Genomic DNA, 16989 nt, shown 5'->3' on the forward strand with positions numbered 1-16989 from the left:
CAAAATACAGATACTACTAGTCATATGTTACTCCGATACAAGTGAAAGTTGTACAGTCAAATTTTTACTTAAGTTAAAGGACTGAAGTACTTGCTTTTAAAAATACTTAAGTATTAAAGTACATTTTCTGTCCACGCATTGTTGTATTATTGGCACAATGCTTACAAAACCTAATCTTTTCTTTTAGAAAAGAAATGAAAAAACAACATCCACTTTCAAAGCTGCTTCATAATAACAAGTAATGAGGACCTTCACAGAAATGTAGTGGAGTAAAAAGTACGATATAGTGAAGTTAAAGCGATAAGTTTAAAAAAAAATACCCAAGTAAAGTACAGATACTCAAAAAGTGTACTTAAGTACAGTACTCAAGTAAATGTACTTCGTTACTGTCTACCTCTGGTTAACGGCTTGGTTTAAGGACTAATATTTATGTTCTGAAAGTGTTGAGATCTCAACTCAAAACATTCAGTTCACTTGTGCAGAACTTGAACCACAGAACCACTGTAAGACACAGTAATTATACCATTTACACTGGAAACTAAAGCCTTTGAACTTCTTTCTTAATATTTTTGGTTAAACTTTGAATCAGAAAATTTAAGTAAGAAATATTGAATGTATACGCAAACTCAGAAATGTTTGCCAATTTTTATTTTATTTTAAAAAATCTAGATGTAAGTGGAAAAGAGGAAAACTGGAAAGGTATTTGTCGAACAGTTCATACTAATACTGTCTAATGTCAGCTGTAAGACAAATCTAGGCTTATAATGACAGTGATTTTTAACAAAGTGCATGAACTTTGACCTTTAAGTACATCTTATTTAAACCACTTCCACCTTTAAAAGTTGTACAGTGGCTCATTTTCTTGGAGAAGTCAATGTTCAGACCAGGGTTTAAATAAAAATTGACAATCTCATCTCATCTCATTATCTCTAGCCGCTTTATCCTGTTCTACAGGGTCGCAGGCAAGCTGGAGCCTATCCCAGCTGACTACGGGCGAAAGGCGGGGTACACCCTGGACAAGTCGCCAGGTCATCACAGGGCTGACACATAGACACAGACAACCATTCACACTCACATTCACACCTACGGTCAATTTAGAGTCACCAGTTAACCTAACCTGCATGTCTTTGGACTGTGGGGGAAACCGGAGCACCCGGAGGAAACCCACGCGGACACGGGGAGAACATGCAAACTCCGCACAGAAAGGCCCTCGCCGGCCATGGGGCCCGAACCCAGACCCTCTTGCTGTGAGGCGACAGCGCTAACCACTACACCACCGTGCCGCCCAAAATTGACAATAATTTGAAAAATAAATTGATAAATTCAATGTATTTTATACCCCTAAAAATGTTCCATAGTGTTAAATAAGATTATTAAAACTCTGGTTTAGATTTGAGAGTGGACTCCGATATTAAAAGAAGTCTGGATGAAATTACTGGATGAAATACCAATACCAACACTAACGCCAATGGTAAAACATCAAAATGCTCAAAGACCTAAAAGAGATCCCATACTGAGAATATAAAGGATGAGCTACAGTTCTGTGCAAAAGTCTTCGGCATGTGTAAAGAAATGCTGTCAGCCAAAAATGGCTTAAAAAATAATGAAATGAAATGGAATGTTTCAATGTTAAAAAAAATTATAAACAGGAAACAGTAATGCATAATCCATAATAAATGAAATAAAGTCAATATTTGGTGTGCGACGACCCTTTGCTTTAGTCTCAGGTCCAGCGAGTGCAGTTTTATGCGGAAATGAGCTGTAGGTTTTACTGAGCATCTTCCAGAACCAGCCACAGTTCTTCTGGACACTTTGTCACACTCACTTCTTAATTTTGCACCAAAACCCAGCAGCCTTCATTATGATTTTTTTTTTTAAAGTGAAAAGTACTCTCTTTGCTGCTCAGATGCAAACATTTTCTTCTGTAACGTTTAATTTTGTGCTGGTAAAAAAAAAAAACCTCCCAAATGTTTGGAACTCTAAAATGTTTTTGTAATCAAATCATTAGTTTTCTTTTTTCAGACATGTAAAAGTTTTTTCCTTTACCTGACATGTTTCGACGGTGTAACTTCTGTCTTCATCAGAGGGTCACCCATCATCTGCTGATTATAAAAGCACGTCACACACCAACATCCGGGTGACCACTGGCGCCATCTGCGGGGGGCACGGACCTTTTTGACCCCCCAAAGATAAAGTTGGGGGGGCAAAAACACCCCAATAATGAAAAAAGTAGTAAACAGTACAGATGAACTCATGTTAACTGACGATTGAAACCACCTAAACAAATAATAGCCTAGCTTTGAATGCAAAATAAGTAATCTATAGAAACGTCACCTAAAATGTTATGATCGGACATGACCCGCCCCCTTTTCCACTTGCAATATTCCAATGGTTGGCAGTGAGTGATTGACAGGTTGCACTACGCAAAATTTACACGTCCTTTAGTGCTTTGCGCAGACTTAAGACCTACCTGCGGAGCACCATGACTGCTCCGAGACTGAATTACTTGGCTGTTCTTTACACACACAAGGAACATACAGACCACATTGATTTGAAAAAAATTACCAATGAGTTCAGCGCTTGTGACAGAAGGAGTGATGTTTTTGCGAAGTTTTAGGGCTGATGGGCTATTAGGGTGAATATGATTTTCTCATGTTCATGAATATGATTTTCTCACTGCCTACTTGTTAATTTCCGTCGCCATGAAAGAGATGTGTTGTTAAAGTTTGTAAGTAAGATTAAAATTAACTTTGTTATATCCATTAACTCTTAACAGAAACTACATTCGTGTACAGTTGTCTGCCGAATTCATCTCAAAGAAAATTGCATGAAACTAAATTTGTTTATTGAATAAATTGTGTTTCATACAATGTTTAAAGTCGTGAGATTTTTTTAATGCATCATAATAAGTTATCGTTAAAATGGGCGCTTCCCACTTGCAATGGTGAATAGTAATGAATGAAAATGACTTACAACTGAGTCTTTGATATTCAACTACATACACTGCCGACGTCATGACGTCACAGTGCAAGAACATAATTCTGACCCCCCCCAATGTTGACATGGAGTTGGCGCCTATGCGGGTGACCCTCTGATGAAGACGGAAGTTACACCGTCGAAACATGTCAGGTAAAGGAAAAAAATTTTACATGTCTGAAAAAAGAAAATTATTGAATTGATTTAATAAGAAGACATAATGAACGTAACACATCTGTTTTTGTAATGTTTTGACTCGATAATGTACTGTAGAAGTCATAAAATAGAAATCTATGATGAATTTTGTCTGAAATAAAAAAACCATCAGGTGCCTAAGACTTTTGCACAGTACTGAGTCCTGATGTCACACAGGGCTAATGATAAAAGATAGAATTAAAGACTGTAGGGTTTAACAGACCGAATGAACAAGAGATTGGTTTTCTTTCTTTCTTTCTTTCTTTCTTTCTTTCTTTCTTTCTTAGCACCTTAATAGCATTACCATACCAAATACCATTAGCCTATTCTTTGAAATCTGAGAGTGTTTGAAACGTTAGCGTTCTGTTATTTTGGAGTTATCATTCACTGGCAGACCTGTCTCGCTGCACACAGTCAAACACACACCGTAACGCTGGGAGTGATGGAGAGCGAGGCTTTGATGCCGGCAGGAGTGTGTGCGTGTGAGGTTGGAGAGAGAGAGAGAGAGAGAGCGGCGTAACCAAAAACCACCTCAGACAGCACTTAAACCCTGAGAGAGAGAGAGAGAGAGAGAGAGAGACGCACACACATAGACTTGCAGATGTACACAGCTCCTTTTCCTTCCTCACCTGTGTGGACATGTGCACTAAAGCAAGTTCCTGCAGGAGTCACAGCTCAGCCCGTGCTCATCTGGGGCCATGAGTGAGTGATGCTCTCCACACCTTCCTCGATCTTCTCAACTCGGCGTGTTTGAGTCGTCCACACAAGCTGGCATTCAAACTTCAGACAAATGTGAAATAAGCACGTTAACCTCAATAAGTTCTGAAGGAACGTTTGCATTTGAGATGTTGATGGGTTCAAATCTCACATTGATATTGAATTCTCAAATCTGACTGGTCAGAATGTGTAGACGTTCATAATGATGAGACTGTACTGTGAGGAGATGTTTGGAAGGAGTCTCCAGTGTCAGTGCACAGGAGTTTATGCTTTGTGTTTGTTTGGGTTTTTTTAAGTGTGAAGGAATGACTTTTTACAGCTGCAATAATGTAACTGACTTCTTTTACGGACGTTCCACAACATCAACTGTAACCATAAATGGATTTTAAAAAAATACAATTTCATGATGTATAATAAATAATCAGTTTAAGATATGTCACTGTTATTAAATAGCTTGTAACAGCTACTTAATTTCGCAGTAGAATTGTGGGCGGGACAAAAGGAATAACCATGTAAGAATTTTATGTCATGTTTTGCCACACCCATGTCTCCATGCTTGTTTTCACAAGCCAATCAAATCCGTATGCATAATCCCATAAACCCCACCCACCCAAATACTGTATGCTTTTTCACAAAAAAAAGAGTCCTTTAACATATTTTAAATGTAAACAAACTGATCTTCAAAATCAAAGTTCTTCCTAGGTTATTTCTCATACGCAAATATTAAATAATTTTCAATACAAAATCTGCAGGTTGTTTTCTTTTGTATTTTTCACATCGCTGGATCAATTTGAGAAAACTAAACTGATAAACAGTTGTATTACAACAATCGTCAGTAAATCTCATCTCATCTCATCATCTCTAGCCACTTTATCCTTCTACAGGGTCGCAGGCAAGCTGGAGCCTATCCCAGCTGACTATGGGTGAAAGGCGGGGTACACCCTGGACAAGTCGCCAGGTCATCACAGGGCTGACACATAGACACAGACAACCATTCACACTCACATTCACACCTACGGTCAATTTAGAGTCACCAGTTAACCTAACCTGCATGTCTTTGGACTGTGGGGGAAACCGGAGCACCCGGAGGAAACCCACGCGGACACGGGGAGAACATGCAAACTCCACACAGAAAGGCCCTCGCCGGCCACGGGGCTCGAACCCGGACCTTCTTGCTGTGAATCGACAGCGCTAACCACTACACCACCGTGTCGCCGTCGGTAAATCTTTGTTTATTTTATCTGATAACCGTAAACACCTGGCCTGCACTCGAAACAATATTAGTTATTATCTGCACAATGGTTGGAAAAATGGACACATGGGCAGTGTATTGTTTATAAAACGTGAAGCCACCACTGGTGTAGCACTCCTGCTGGCTGGCTGTGGTATAACATGTAGCTCCACCCATCCCCATGTGTTTCAAAGACAAAATCATCGATGTTCTATGTCATTTTTAAAACGTTATTCTACTTGGATACACTCGGGAATGAAATGATTGACAGCCTCTGCAATGTGCTGGACTTTCGTATTAGGAGAAGGAGGCAGGGCTTAGCAAATGACTTTGAATCTCGTCTCTACTTTGCAAAGTCTGGCTCCAAATTTGACAACATGGCGGAGGAATTTTGGCTTCATTTCTATAGAACACAAGGGCATTGAGCCACACTGTCCATATTTTCGTTCTGCAGATCAAAGTTTGCGAATACCAGTGATAATTTTGAGATTTTAGTCTTATACGTACGTCACTCACACTCACACTGAAAACTGGATATTTAGCTACTGCTGTAATGGTGTCATGTAGGAATGGGAGCAAAATGGTAAAGTGGAAACGTTAATCTCTCCCCTGGTGATCGAGTAACTTTTACAGGAATCTTTTATCACGGCTCCAGTGAGAAACAGAACCGTCAGAATAACGTGTTGTGATCAGTCATGACTTTGGTGATGGTGATGTCGTGATATTGAGATTGAACTACTCATACTGTGTAAACGTAAAGCAACCAGCAGCGAACTTGATACAACAAGCAAAGAAAAACATTAGTGGATATGGCCGGAAATTGGAACGACACCAAAATTAAAGATTATACACTCACCAGCCACTCACTCTCCCATCCACCTGCTGTTTGATGCAGCTCTCTAATCAGCCGATCCCTCGACAGCAGCACGATGCATCAAATCATGCAGATACAAATCAAGAGCTTCAGTTAATGTTCACGATGTTCAAACATCAGGATGGGAAAAATTGTGATCTCACAGTGAAGTGTGACTTTCTTTCACTGTGGCTTGGGTGTTGGTTTGAGCCAGGTGAGTATTTCTGGTTTGAGTATTTCAGAAACTGCTGATCTCCTCCTGGGGTTTTCACACACAACAGTTTCTAGAATTTACACAGAATGGTGCGAAAAACAAAAAACACTAACTGAGTGAGTGAGCGAGTGAGTGAGTGAGTGAGTGAGTGAGAGTTCTCTGGGTGGAAACCAAACAAACACCTTGTTGATAAGAGAGGTCAGAGGAAAATGGACAGACTCAAGGTGGTTTGAGATTTATTTATTTTTTTGCCAGGAAGGATATAGTAACTCATATAATCACTTTGTGCAACCGTGGTGAGCAGAAAAGCATCTCAGCATGCAACAGCAGAACAGAAGAACACATTGGGTTCCACTCCTGCAGCCAAGAACAGGACTCTTAGGCTACGTTCACACTGCAGGCTGAAGTGACTCAAATCCGATCTTTTCGCCCATATGTGACCTGTATCCGATCTTTTATTGACAATATGAATGACACAGATCCGATTTTTTCAAATCCGACCCAGGCCGTTTGGATATGTGGTCCTAATTCCGATTCCTATCCGCTCTTTTCATATGTGACTTCAGTCTGAACCGCCAGGTCGCATTCATCCGACTTACACGTCATCAACAAGCCACAAACATCACTATTCTGCGCTGAAGTAGGCGGCGGGTCTCTCAAAAAAAGTTACAACAACATGGCGCATAATCATGGGCACAGATAGAGGGTGGGACTCGTCCCACCCAGATTTAAATTCACCTCGCTCGGCCCCCCCCCCCCACTTATAGGGAGGAAAAAACGTCTATGCTGTCTTTCTTTGCATAAGGCAAACCTCACGGAAAAATCAAAAGACTAATTACCATTCGGTTTATTGAGGTGGACAGCAGTACAGACATAGTTGCAACAACTCACATAAAACAGAACAAAGACTGATATTCGGTTGGTTGAGCTGCGCAGACTGCACAGGTTGCAAGCTCGAGCTTGGTTGCTATGGTAACCCACAACAAGTTTGACAGGCATATCGGGGTTGGGGTTGGTTTGCCGGCAGCTTTGTCCCCCCCAGTTTTTTGTCCCCCCCCAGTTCAAAAAACGTATCTGCGCCCCGCGCATGACATCAATGCGAGGGATGCTTCGGGCTGTGAAGGTTCTGAATCTTCTCAATGGAAGGACGCAGAGGTTAGGGAGCTGATTTCCATTTGGGGGGATGCAGCTATTCAAGCTAGATTGGATGGGTCATACCGCAACCGGGTGGCTTTACTTCCGTAAACACTGGCCATGCTCACTGCGTGTGACGTCGTCGTATCCTGCAATGCACATGCGGAACACTTTTAGGTCGCTTTTCGTTCATACTGAGGATCACGTACAAGTCGCATATATTTGTTAATGTGAACGACCTCACAAAAAATCGGATTTCACAAAAAAATCGGAATTGAGCATTAAGCCTTGCAGTGTGAACGTAGCGTTAGAATCAAGAACAAGTTCCTATTAAAGTGGCCGGTGAGTGTAGGTGTTCACCATGAAGTAAGTGTTCATGGAAGCCGCCTCGTGAATCCTACAATTTGCTTCATACAATAACGAGCTGAAATGGGAAGATTCCCGGTAAAAGTGATTTTGTGAAACACCGTGTTACGATTAGAGCTACGTGAGATTGCATGATGTTAGAAATACAGTGATTGTTGAGATGAGATGAGAGTTTGTAACCTTTCTTACATTTTTTTGCATGAAATTGAATAAAATCCAGTTATTCGACTTGGCCCTCTCTGATTGGTAGCTGTCATGTGATAGGGAGGAGCTTTATAGTGGGCAGGAATTGACAAGTGATTAAATAAAGAGAAAATGAGGTCAAAATTACAAACAAACAAACAAATAAACAAACAAACATCTCTGTTCTTTAGACTTTAGACTCTGTGTGTAAGTTACACACACACACACACACACACACACACACACACACACACACACACACACACACACTGCAGAGGTTTCTGAATGGTCAATGGTTGTGTGTCAGTCGTACATGACAAGAGCATTCCAGAGGAATATCTCGCTCTCACTCACTGTCACACACACACACACACACACACACACACACACACACACACACACACACACACACACACACACACACACACACACACACACATTTGTCTCACAAATCTGAGCACCTTCCACTGACAGGATTATTTGTCTCCACAAGGTCAAAGCTGTGTGGATATTTGGTCCTCATGAAGATATAAAAACATGCCCCCACACACAAACACACACAGGAGGAGCTCGGTGTCCATCACACACACACACACACACACACACACACACACACACACACACACACACACACACACACACACACTGCACTGTAGCTCTTTGTGTTCTCTCACCATCCATGTCAGAATGTTGGAGATGCTCTGTCACAACCCCTCTGTCTCACACACACACACACACACACACACACACACACACACACACACACACACACACCGCTGAGTTAAAGCGTCTGTGTGTAACAAACACGTCCGACAGCTGAAGGCGAGCCGTCGCAGTGAAACGCTCCACTGGTGTAAAATAAGACGCTGCGTAATTACAGACACACACGTTCCAAGCTGAGTGTAAAATAATAATAATAATAATAATAATAATAATAATAATAATAATAAAGAAATGAAAAAGCACAGACTCGGATTACACGTGAATAAACGTGTTCCTTTACAGATTCCTGCAACTTAAACTCGCTCTTTATTCTCTTTCTGTCCATTTCTCACAGAATTAATCCTTAAGAGTGCATCAAAGTGCACTGAGAGAGAAGGAGGGAGAAAGGGAGGGAAAAACGAGAAAAAAAGAATGATTTCATTCATTTGTGTAAAAGCAAACACCTCACTGAGCGGCTTTAGGACAAGAGGGCAAGAGGCAGAAATTTACATAATGTGAGGTGACCTGTCTCTCTCTCTCTCTCTCTCTCTGTCTGTCTCTCTGTCGCTTTCTAGCTCTCTCTGTCTGTCTCTCCATCTCTCTCTTTCTTTCGCTCCCTCTCTATTTCTCTGTCTGTCTCTCCATCTATCTCTCTCCCTGTCTATTTCTCTGTCTGTCTCTATCGATCTATCTGTCTCTCTGTCTGTCTCTCTCTATCTGTCTATCTCTCTGCCTGTCTCTCCATCTATCTCTCTCCCTGTCTATTTCTCTTTTTGTCTGTCTCCTTCTCTGTCTCTATCTCTGTCTGTCTGTCTGTCCACCTCCTTCCCTGTCTCTCTCTCTGTCAGTCTGTATTTTTCTCTCTGTCTACAGTATATCTCTGTCTGTCTCTCCATCTATCTGTCTATCTCTTTGTTTGTCTCTCTGTCTAGCTTTCTGTCTTTCTCTCTGTCTATCTCTCTCCCTGTCTATTTCTCTGTCTCTATTTGTCTGTTTCTCTGTCTGTTTCTCTCTCTCTATCTATCTCTCTGTCTGTCTGTTTCCCTCCCTGTCTGTCTCTCTGTCTGTCTTTTTTCTCTGTCTATCTTTGTCTATCTCTCTTTTTTCTTTTACTCTCTCTCTCTCTCTCTCTCTCTCTCTCTCTTTCTGTAGAACTAAAGTACTTTAATTGAGAAAAATGGCTTATCTCCTTTTAACCAGAGCGGAACGATGCCCTCCCATATCACACACACACACACACACACACACACACACACACACACACACACACACACACACACACACACACAGAGCATCAAAGACCCCCATGCTGAATGGTCCAAAGGAAAACGACATGTAATCGTCCTGTAAAGCTCTCGTTAAGAAACAATTAGTTGTGTATGCAGGGGGTTCGTTGATTTTTTTTTTCCAGCTAATTTTTGGGGTTTGTGCTGCAGGCTCCAGACTCGGGGCGGGACTCGAGCAAACCACAGGCCGCACAATAGGCGCCTTTCTTTCACATTCAGGTGCTACAAAGTAGGCATGCTCAAAGCCTTAATCCCACATTCAGAGTCCGGAGGGACAAGAGAGGCCTTTCACGCAGGAAGGTGGTGTTCCTGGGTCTCAGGTATGCCCTCGCTTCCCCCCTCCCTGCCATGTCAAAAGAAAGAAAGGGGAAAAAAACAATTATCTAAATTATAGTGATTCTTTTTTCCCCTCTCATTTCTCAGAACAGGCCAGGAATTCTGCTCCCTCCATTCCCGGCTCTGACGGAGAGGAAACCTGATCACTGTGTCAAGAACTCCCATGTAGTCTGGACCTTTCTTCCTTTTTCTTTTTTTCTTTTAATGCAGTTTCTTTCAGATCAGTATCTCAGACGCTTCGCAGCGTGTAAACACACTCGTTCGTCAGTAAATAATAGGATTAATTCAGATTAAATCTTTTTGATTTCTGCTTTTGTTAAAGCTTATAGCATTTTTTTTTAAAACGCACAAAACCTTTTTCTGTAATCCTCAAAATGTTGAGTATCAACATGTGAAGGAAAATAGTTGTATCATATTCTAAAGACGCATGACTTACCATTTTCAAAACTGACTGAGAGCCATATTTGGCCATTTGAGATATTTTTTAATGAAAATGATTAAAGTATAAATGTTGAACTGTTTGTTTTGTTAAAGTAGTACAGTTTATGCGTTATTAATGTGTAATATATTAGTAATAACAATTTTATAACCTCATCTGTAGGTTTTCTTACATTAAGTTTTTTTTAAAGGCTAACTTCCTGTTTGACTTCCTGTTTTTCAGGAGCAGGAAATAAATGCTGCTCGGTTTTACTGTCCCACTAACATCTGATGGTTCCCTCTGAGTCACTACTGAGTACTGAGTCCTAACACTTCAGCTCTTTCTTTGTGTTTCACATGTGATTATATTTTTTCACATGTAATTATGTATATGTGTACGATGGTGTATTAGGGCCAATGGGTTAAAACAAAACAAACAAACAAACAAACAAACAAACAAACAAACAACAGAGCTGGGGGTGGGGCGGGGGTGTTAATATTCCAAGAAATAAATTCAATCAGGGGCGGCACGGTGGTGTAGTGGTTAGCGCTGTCGCCTCACAGCAAGAAGGTCTGGGTTCGAGCCCCGTGGCCGGCGAGGGCCTTTCTGTGCAGAGTTTGCATGTTCTCCCCGTGGGTTTCCTCCGGGTGCTCCGGTTTCCCCCACAGTCCAAAGACATGCAGGTTAGGTTAACTGGTGACTCTAAATTGAGCGTAGGTGTGAATGTGAGTGTGAATGGTTGTCTGTGTCTATGTGTCAGTCCTGTGATGACCTGGCGACTTGTCCAGGGTGTACCCCGCCTTTCGCCCGTAGTCAGCTGGGATAGGCTCCAGCTCGCCTGCAACCCTGTAGAACAGGATAAAGCGGCTAGAGATAATGAGATGAGATGAGATGAGATAAATTCAATCAGAATTTCCAAGATTAAGAAATCAAGAAATCACAAATTTGCAAGAAAAAAAACCCCACACTCAGAAAGAGTCACCTGCTTCCTGGCTGCAGTGCATTCTGGGAAATGTTGCTGAAAGTCTCTTTATTCTTTCATAACGCATGATCCAAGAGGAAAGACTGAATTCCCTGCAAAGACTGCATATTACAGCACCGTGAGTAAACCATCAAATTCTGTTGTGTTGTGTTTTTTACCTCAATAAATCGCTGCAGTGTCTTGTGACATTATTGTGAGATGAATAATGAGAGACGCATCGCAGTTACGATACATATTTATTCCTTTCTTTCTTTGACGCCGCATGCCATGTGCCAGAAACAACACCAGCACATTTATTATGGTGTGACTCTGCTGGGTGCCTGGGGGACAGCAGTGAACCAGCGCTTTCACTTTACATCCCTACTGTAGAATTACGACAGAATATTATCGCACATAAGAACTAATTGAGGCGGCATGGTGGTGTAGTGGTTAGTGCTGTCACCTCACAGCAAGAAGGTCTGGGTTCAAGCCCCGTGGCTGGCGAGGGCCTTTCTGTGCGGAGTTTGCATGTTGTCCCCGTGTCCGCGTGGGTTTCCTCCGGGTGCTCCGGTTTCCCCCACAGTCCAAAGACATGCAGGTTAGGTTAACTGGTGACTCTAAATTGAGCGTAGGTGTGAATGTGAGTGTGAATGGTTGTCTGTGTCTATGTGTCAGCCCTGTGATGACCTGGCGACTTGTCCAGGGTGTACCCCGCCTTTCGCCCGTAGTCAGCTGGGATAGGCTCCAGCTCGCCTGCAACCCTGTAGAACAGGATAAAGCGGCTAGAGATAATGAGATGAGATGAGAACTAATTGATATCGATCCACACTAGTTTTAGGTTTTCTAACACTAAGGAAAGATGTTCATCATTACTATTGATCCATAGAATAATCATGATTCCAGGAGTGTGTAGAATAAGAAATCATTCATGTAAAAAAAGCAGACAATGCAAACATACGTTGCCTGCTATGAAAAAAAAACAGTAGGATAAAAAACTTCAGGAAAAAAACCCCACTGAAAAACATCCTCCTCGACCGAACGTAATGTCTGAGCTCCGAGGGTTCGAGCTGCGATCTTAATATTTCAATCTTGATGTTACAACTGTCAACTGTCCAACAAGCTCATGGACTAATAAAACTGTTTTAACTTGTTTTATACGAAACTATCATGAATATTTTCTGCAAAATGTGTTAGTAAATAATACCCCATTACTTTTTAAAAAGCAAATTAAAAACAAGTGCTGGGTAAAACCCCATTTATCTTATGGAAAAAAAGATATACATTACATTTAGTTGTCCGGTGGTCAAGTGTTTATGAGATACGTTGCCTTGCACTTATGATGGGGTTCCCTGTGGTGGTACACGGACGTCGCTCATACGTACAGTCGCAAAAGCCATCAAAATCAGGTCGATGGATGCATCACCATATTCTCTTAAAGAAGAACTGAAGTCATTTTTAAACTTGCTTTATTTCTTAATTAACGTGTTATTCAATTACGTTTTCGGTTTTAGTAACCTTATATCATGACTCGTATTGGCAACTAACTGCAATTAAATATTATACTTATCGGCCTATTCGGTTTTTAGCCGTGTTGAATTTAGTTCGTTTGGTCCACGGCAGGCGTCGCTTATCCGTGCGATCTTCACGAGACTTGTGCGAGACTTCGAAACGTGAAGTGTCAGCCAGGTGTCAGTGTCAAGTCAAGTCAAGTCTATTTGTATAGCGCTTTTAACAATAAACATTGTCGCAAAGCAGCTTTACAGAATTTGAAAGACTTAAAACATGAGCTAATTTTATCCCTAATCTATCCCCAATGAGCAAGCCTGTGGTGACAGTGGCAAGGAAAAACTCCCTCAGACGACATGAGGAAGAAACCTAGAGAGGAACCAGACTCAAAAGGGAACCCATCCTCATCTGGGCAACAACAGACAGCCTGACTATAACATTAACAGTTTTAACATGAGGACAGTTTCGTTGATGTTGTAACTCTTCATTGATGAGTGCAAAACTGTTCATGATAACTGCAGTCCTAAAGTTAGCAAGACAACTGTAGTCCTCAGCCATGAAAGCATTATTGTAAGAGTCCAGAGCGTCCTCCAGGTATAATCCTCAACTGTCCTCATGGGGCCGTCCTTCACAGGAGCGATGCGATAAAACCCCGACCAGACACAGGGCACCAGGATGGACCAAGCAGGTCCGAGGGGCAGAAGAGGCCAGCATCTCAATCCCAGGACCGACATGTAACTCAGAGGGACAGATTGGGGGGGGGAAGAGAGAGAGAAAGAAAACACATGTTTGCCCTAAAAATGACAAGTATTTAATCTGTGTGGTAGGCTCGCAGAGACGAGGGTCTTTACATCAGGCATTACACACAACAGTGGCATGTTAATATGGTAAAAAATATATCATGACCTGCTCTGGCTGGATGCTTGATTGGGTGATGGGAGCACACTCCTCAGCAATGATGAGATGCAGATGGGACCCTTAGGCCTGGCCAAGACAATTCAGTTACATTTCACCGGGTCTGGGACATGCGACAGAATGTCTGACGGCCGATTCCCTGCAGGCTACGATAGCCAGTCGAGGTCTCCACCCTCTCCACCAAAAGATTTCCTGTTGACTCCATGTAACTCAGAGGGACAGATTTTTTTTTTGGGGGGGGGAGAAAACACAGGTGGTTAGGTATGCCCAATGTGACCTGAATAAGTAGGAGCAGTATACATATATTGCACCGAGTACAAGCAGGGACTCCGGCAACTAACTATGACAGCATAACTAAAAGGAGAGAGCCAGAAGGTAACACAGGCATGAGGGAGCCCCGGGACATAAAGCAGCAGCCACTACACCGTCAACAAACTTGAGTGGGGACTGACAGCATCCATACATCCCAGTTTACCAAAACACTCTATGTCTGAGGACCCTCTAGATCTAAACCTTTACCTCATAAACACCATTTTGAATGGGTGCCGCCATTTTGAAAACTGTTTTCCAAACGAAATATTGCACAAAAACGAGTTTAAATGACGATTACTGCCGACTTTTTTCAAACTTTCCTGATTGCTATCAAAACAAACAAAACTTCCGGCTTGATTACATCAGCATTCGAAAGAGGGCGCGCGCGTCTTTTGACAACGTCGGCAGATGTTGGTCACTTTGATTTCCGCTGTACGTTTTACTTCCGTCCTACGATGTCTCGCACAGGTCTCAACGAATCTCGTTTATGGCCATTGCTTTGACAAATGGACTGATATATTACACAGCGTATTTCAAACACTCATAACTTGCTATAGCAGCGACAAAATAGCGATCAAACATGCATTCCGATATTTAATAAAATGAGATAAATAGAATTTTGGTCATAAAAAATTTTCCTTCAGTTTTATTTTAAGTTTGGGGCTCTGCTCTGCATGCTTCATGTGCCGGGAGCGCTGCTAAAATTTTGAATCAGGAAAAATCACATGAAAAATAAAGCCCTACATGTGAAAAAAATTAGCATAAAAATAACCAATTGTAAAATAAACAGATAAATAAATAAATAAATAAATAAATACACACGCATAAATCTGTGTGAAAAAATTAGCGTAATTTTTTTGCAGGTGCGAAAAAACAATCGCTTGAAAAATAAAACCCTGAAGTGACAACTGACAAGCTGCGTGAAAATCATGAAAATGAATGAAACATGACGTGAGGTGTTTGAAATTTGTGACGTTTGCGCAAACTTTCCTTTCTTTCCTTTTCTTTTCTTTACTTGTTTTTCTTCATCGTGTCTCTCTGTTCTTCTAGAATGGTGCCTTGAGGACTTGATTTCACTTCCCCTCTCTCTCTCTCTCTCTCTCTCTCTCTCTCATTCTTCTTTCTTTCACTCAGTCTTCACACGCTAAGTACTCCTTGCTCTGAAATATCACCTGCTCTCCGCTCCTTTAATCACCTCACTCCGCATTCCTTCATGCAGTTTGGGAAAGCCTCTCATGTACAGGTTAAAGAGGGAAAGAATTTCCCAGCAATAATGTCAAAGCGACCCACACACACCGCGTCTGACATCACGTTCTCATCACAATGCAATCGAGAACTTCACAGAACACACGGTGGGTTGGAATGACTTGGTGTTGGTTCAAAAACGGGACCGTGAACTCAGTCACTGTAGAAAACGTTTCGTTTCCCTAAGCATAAATATACAACAGATCCAATTGTACACCTTAATTATGCTTTTAACTTTATTCCAGAAAGTACCGGAACATTCGGTACCTGAAAACAAGAGCAATGATTTTTATCTATCAACCAACAGTCCAGGGGGTGGAGCTGGATCTGATCCAACCCTGATCCTCTTCGGAATCCATAACCACAAAATAAAAACAACAGGTTAAACACACTTATTCAGCCTGAAACACACTCCACCACCTTCTGGTTCGACTCCGCCCAGCTCCGCCCAGGTAAGACTTTCTGCATGAGGTGTGACTCCACCCCCTCAGACTTTTTGTTCAGCAGTCACTGAAACTTTTTTCCAAGTCTGTGTACTTAAATATTTTCATTTTTGTAGATTTTTGATGACTTTCCGAAGGGAAAAAAATCTGAATTTCACTCCATTCCTTTCTACTGCACGTCATCTTCAGCGTTCACTGTGAAGTTGGAGAAAACTGGATTGGCTTGAACTGAATAAACCAAACACCTTTCCATTGCCTTTTTGGAGCTAAGTTTACGAGACTAGCCGATTTGAAGACAGTTTGTTTAAAATCCATGATTTCATGATTCACAGGTTCATTCACAACATGCGTTTTGGACAGACACGCCCCTCAAACAGCGAGACGCTGGATGTGTTCAGTGGACACGTTGCGTCTTGTTTTGTTCTGCACTCAACAGATGTCTTGATTTTTTTTCACCATTGGTGCTACTCTTTCAGTTTCCTCTCCAGAACCCAAAGTACTGTTTGTGGCTCAGTTAAAAATGTCCTAGAAAAATCCTTTGGTGTTTTTTTTTTAAATAGTTATAGACCTATAAATAAACAACAAATTTCCAAAATGAACACAAATAATCAAAATATTTAGAATATTAGCCAATTACAAAGATGAAACAACAAGCTATAGTAGTTTTCATTCTGTCAACATTCACTGGATATGAGCAATTGTGCTCTTTGACTGGCTGCTCTACTACTGGGATATCAGCTCATATACCGTGAGTAGAGAAAAACAAAATGGCGGCGCGCATCAAGTCAGATATATCACTTTGTTATCAAGTATTTAAAAGAAACTGAAATAGCTAAAAGAATATAGTTTTGTTTCCCCCCAGTATCTCCTGTTCCAGGGCTGCACGGTGGTGTAGTGGTTAGCGCTGTCGCCTCACAGCAAGAAGGTCCGGGTTCGAGCCCCGTGGCCGGCGAGGGCCTTTCTGTGCGGAGTTTGCATGTTCTCCCCGTGTCCACG

Source organism: Neoarius graeffei, chromosome 10 (assembly GCF_027579695.1).
Source record: "Neoarius graeffei isolate fNeoGra1 chromosome 10, fNeoGra1.pri, whole genome shotgun sequence".
Lineage (NCBI taxonomy): Eukaryota > Metazoa > Chordata > Actinopteri > Siluriformes > Ariidae > Neoarius > Neoarius graeffei.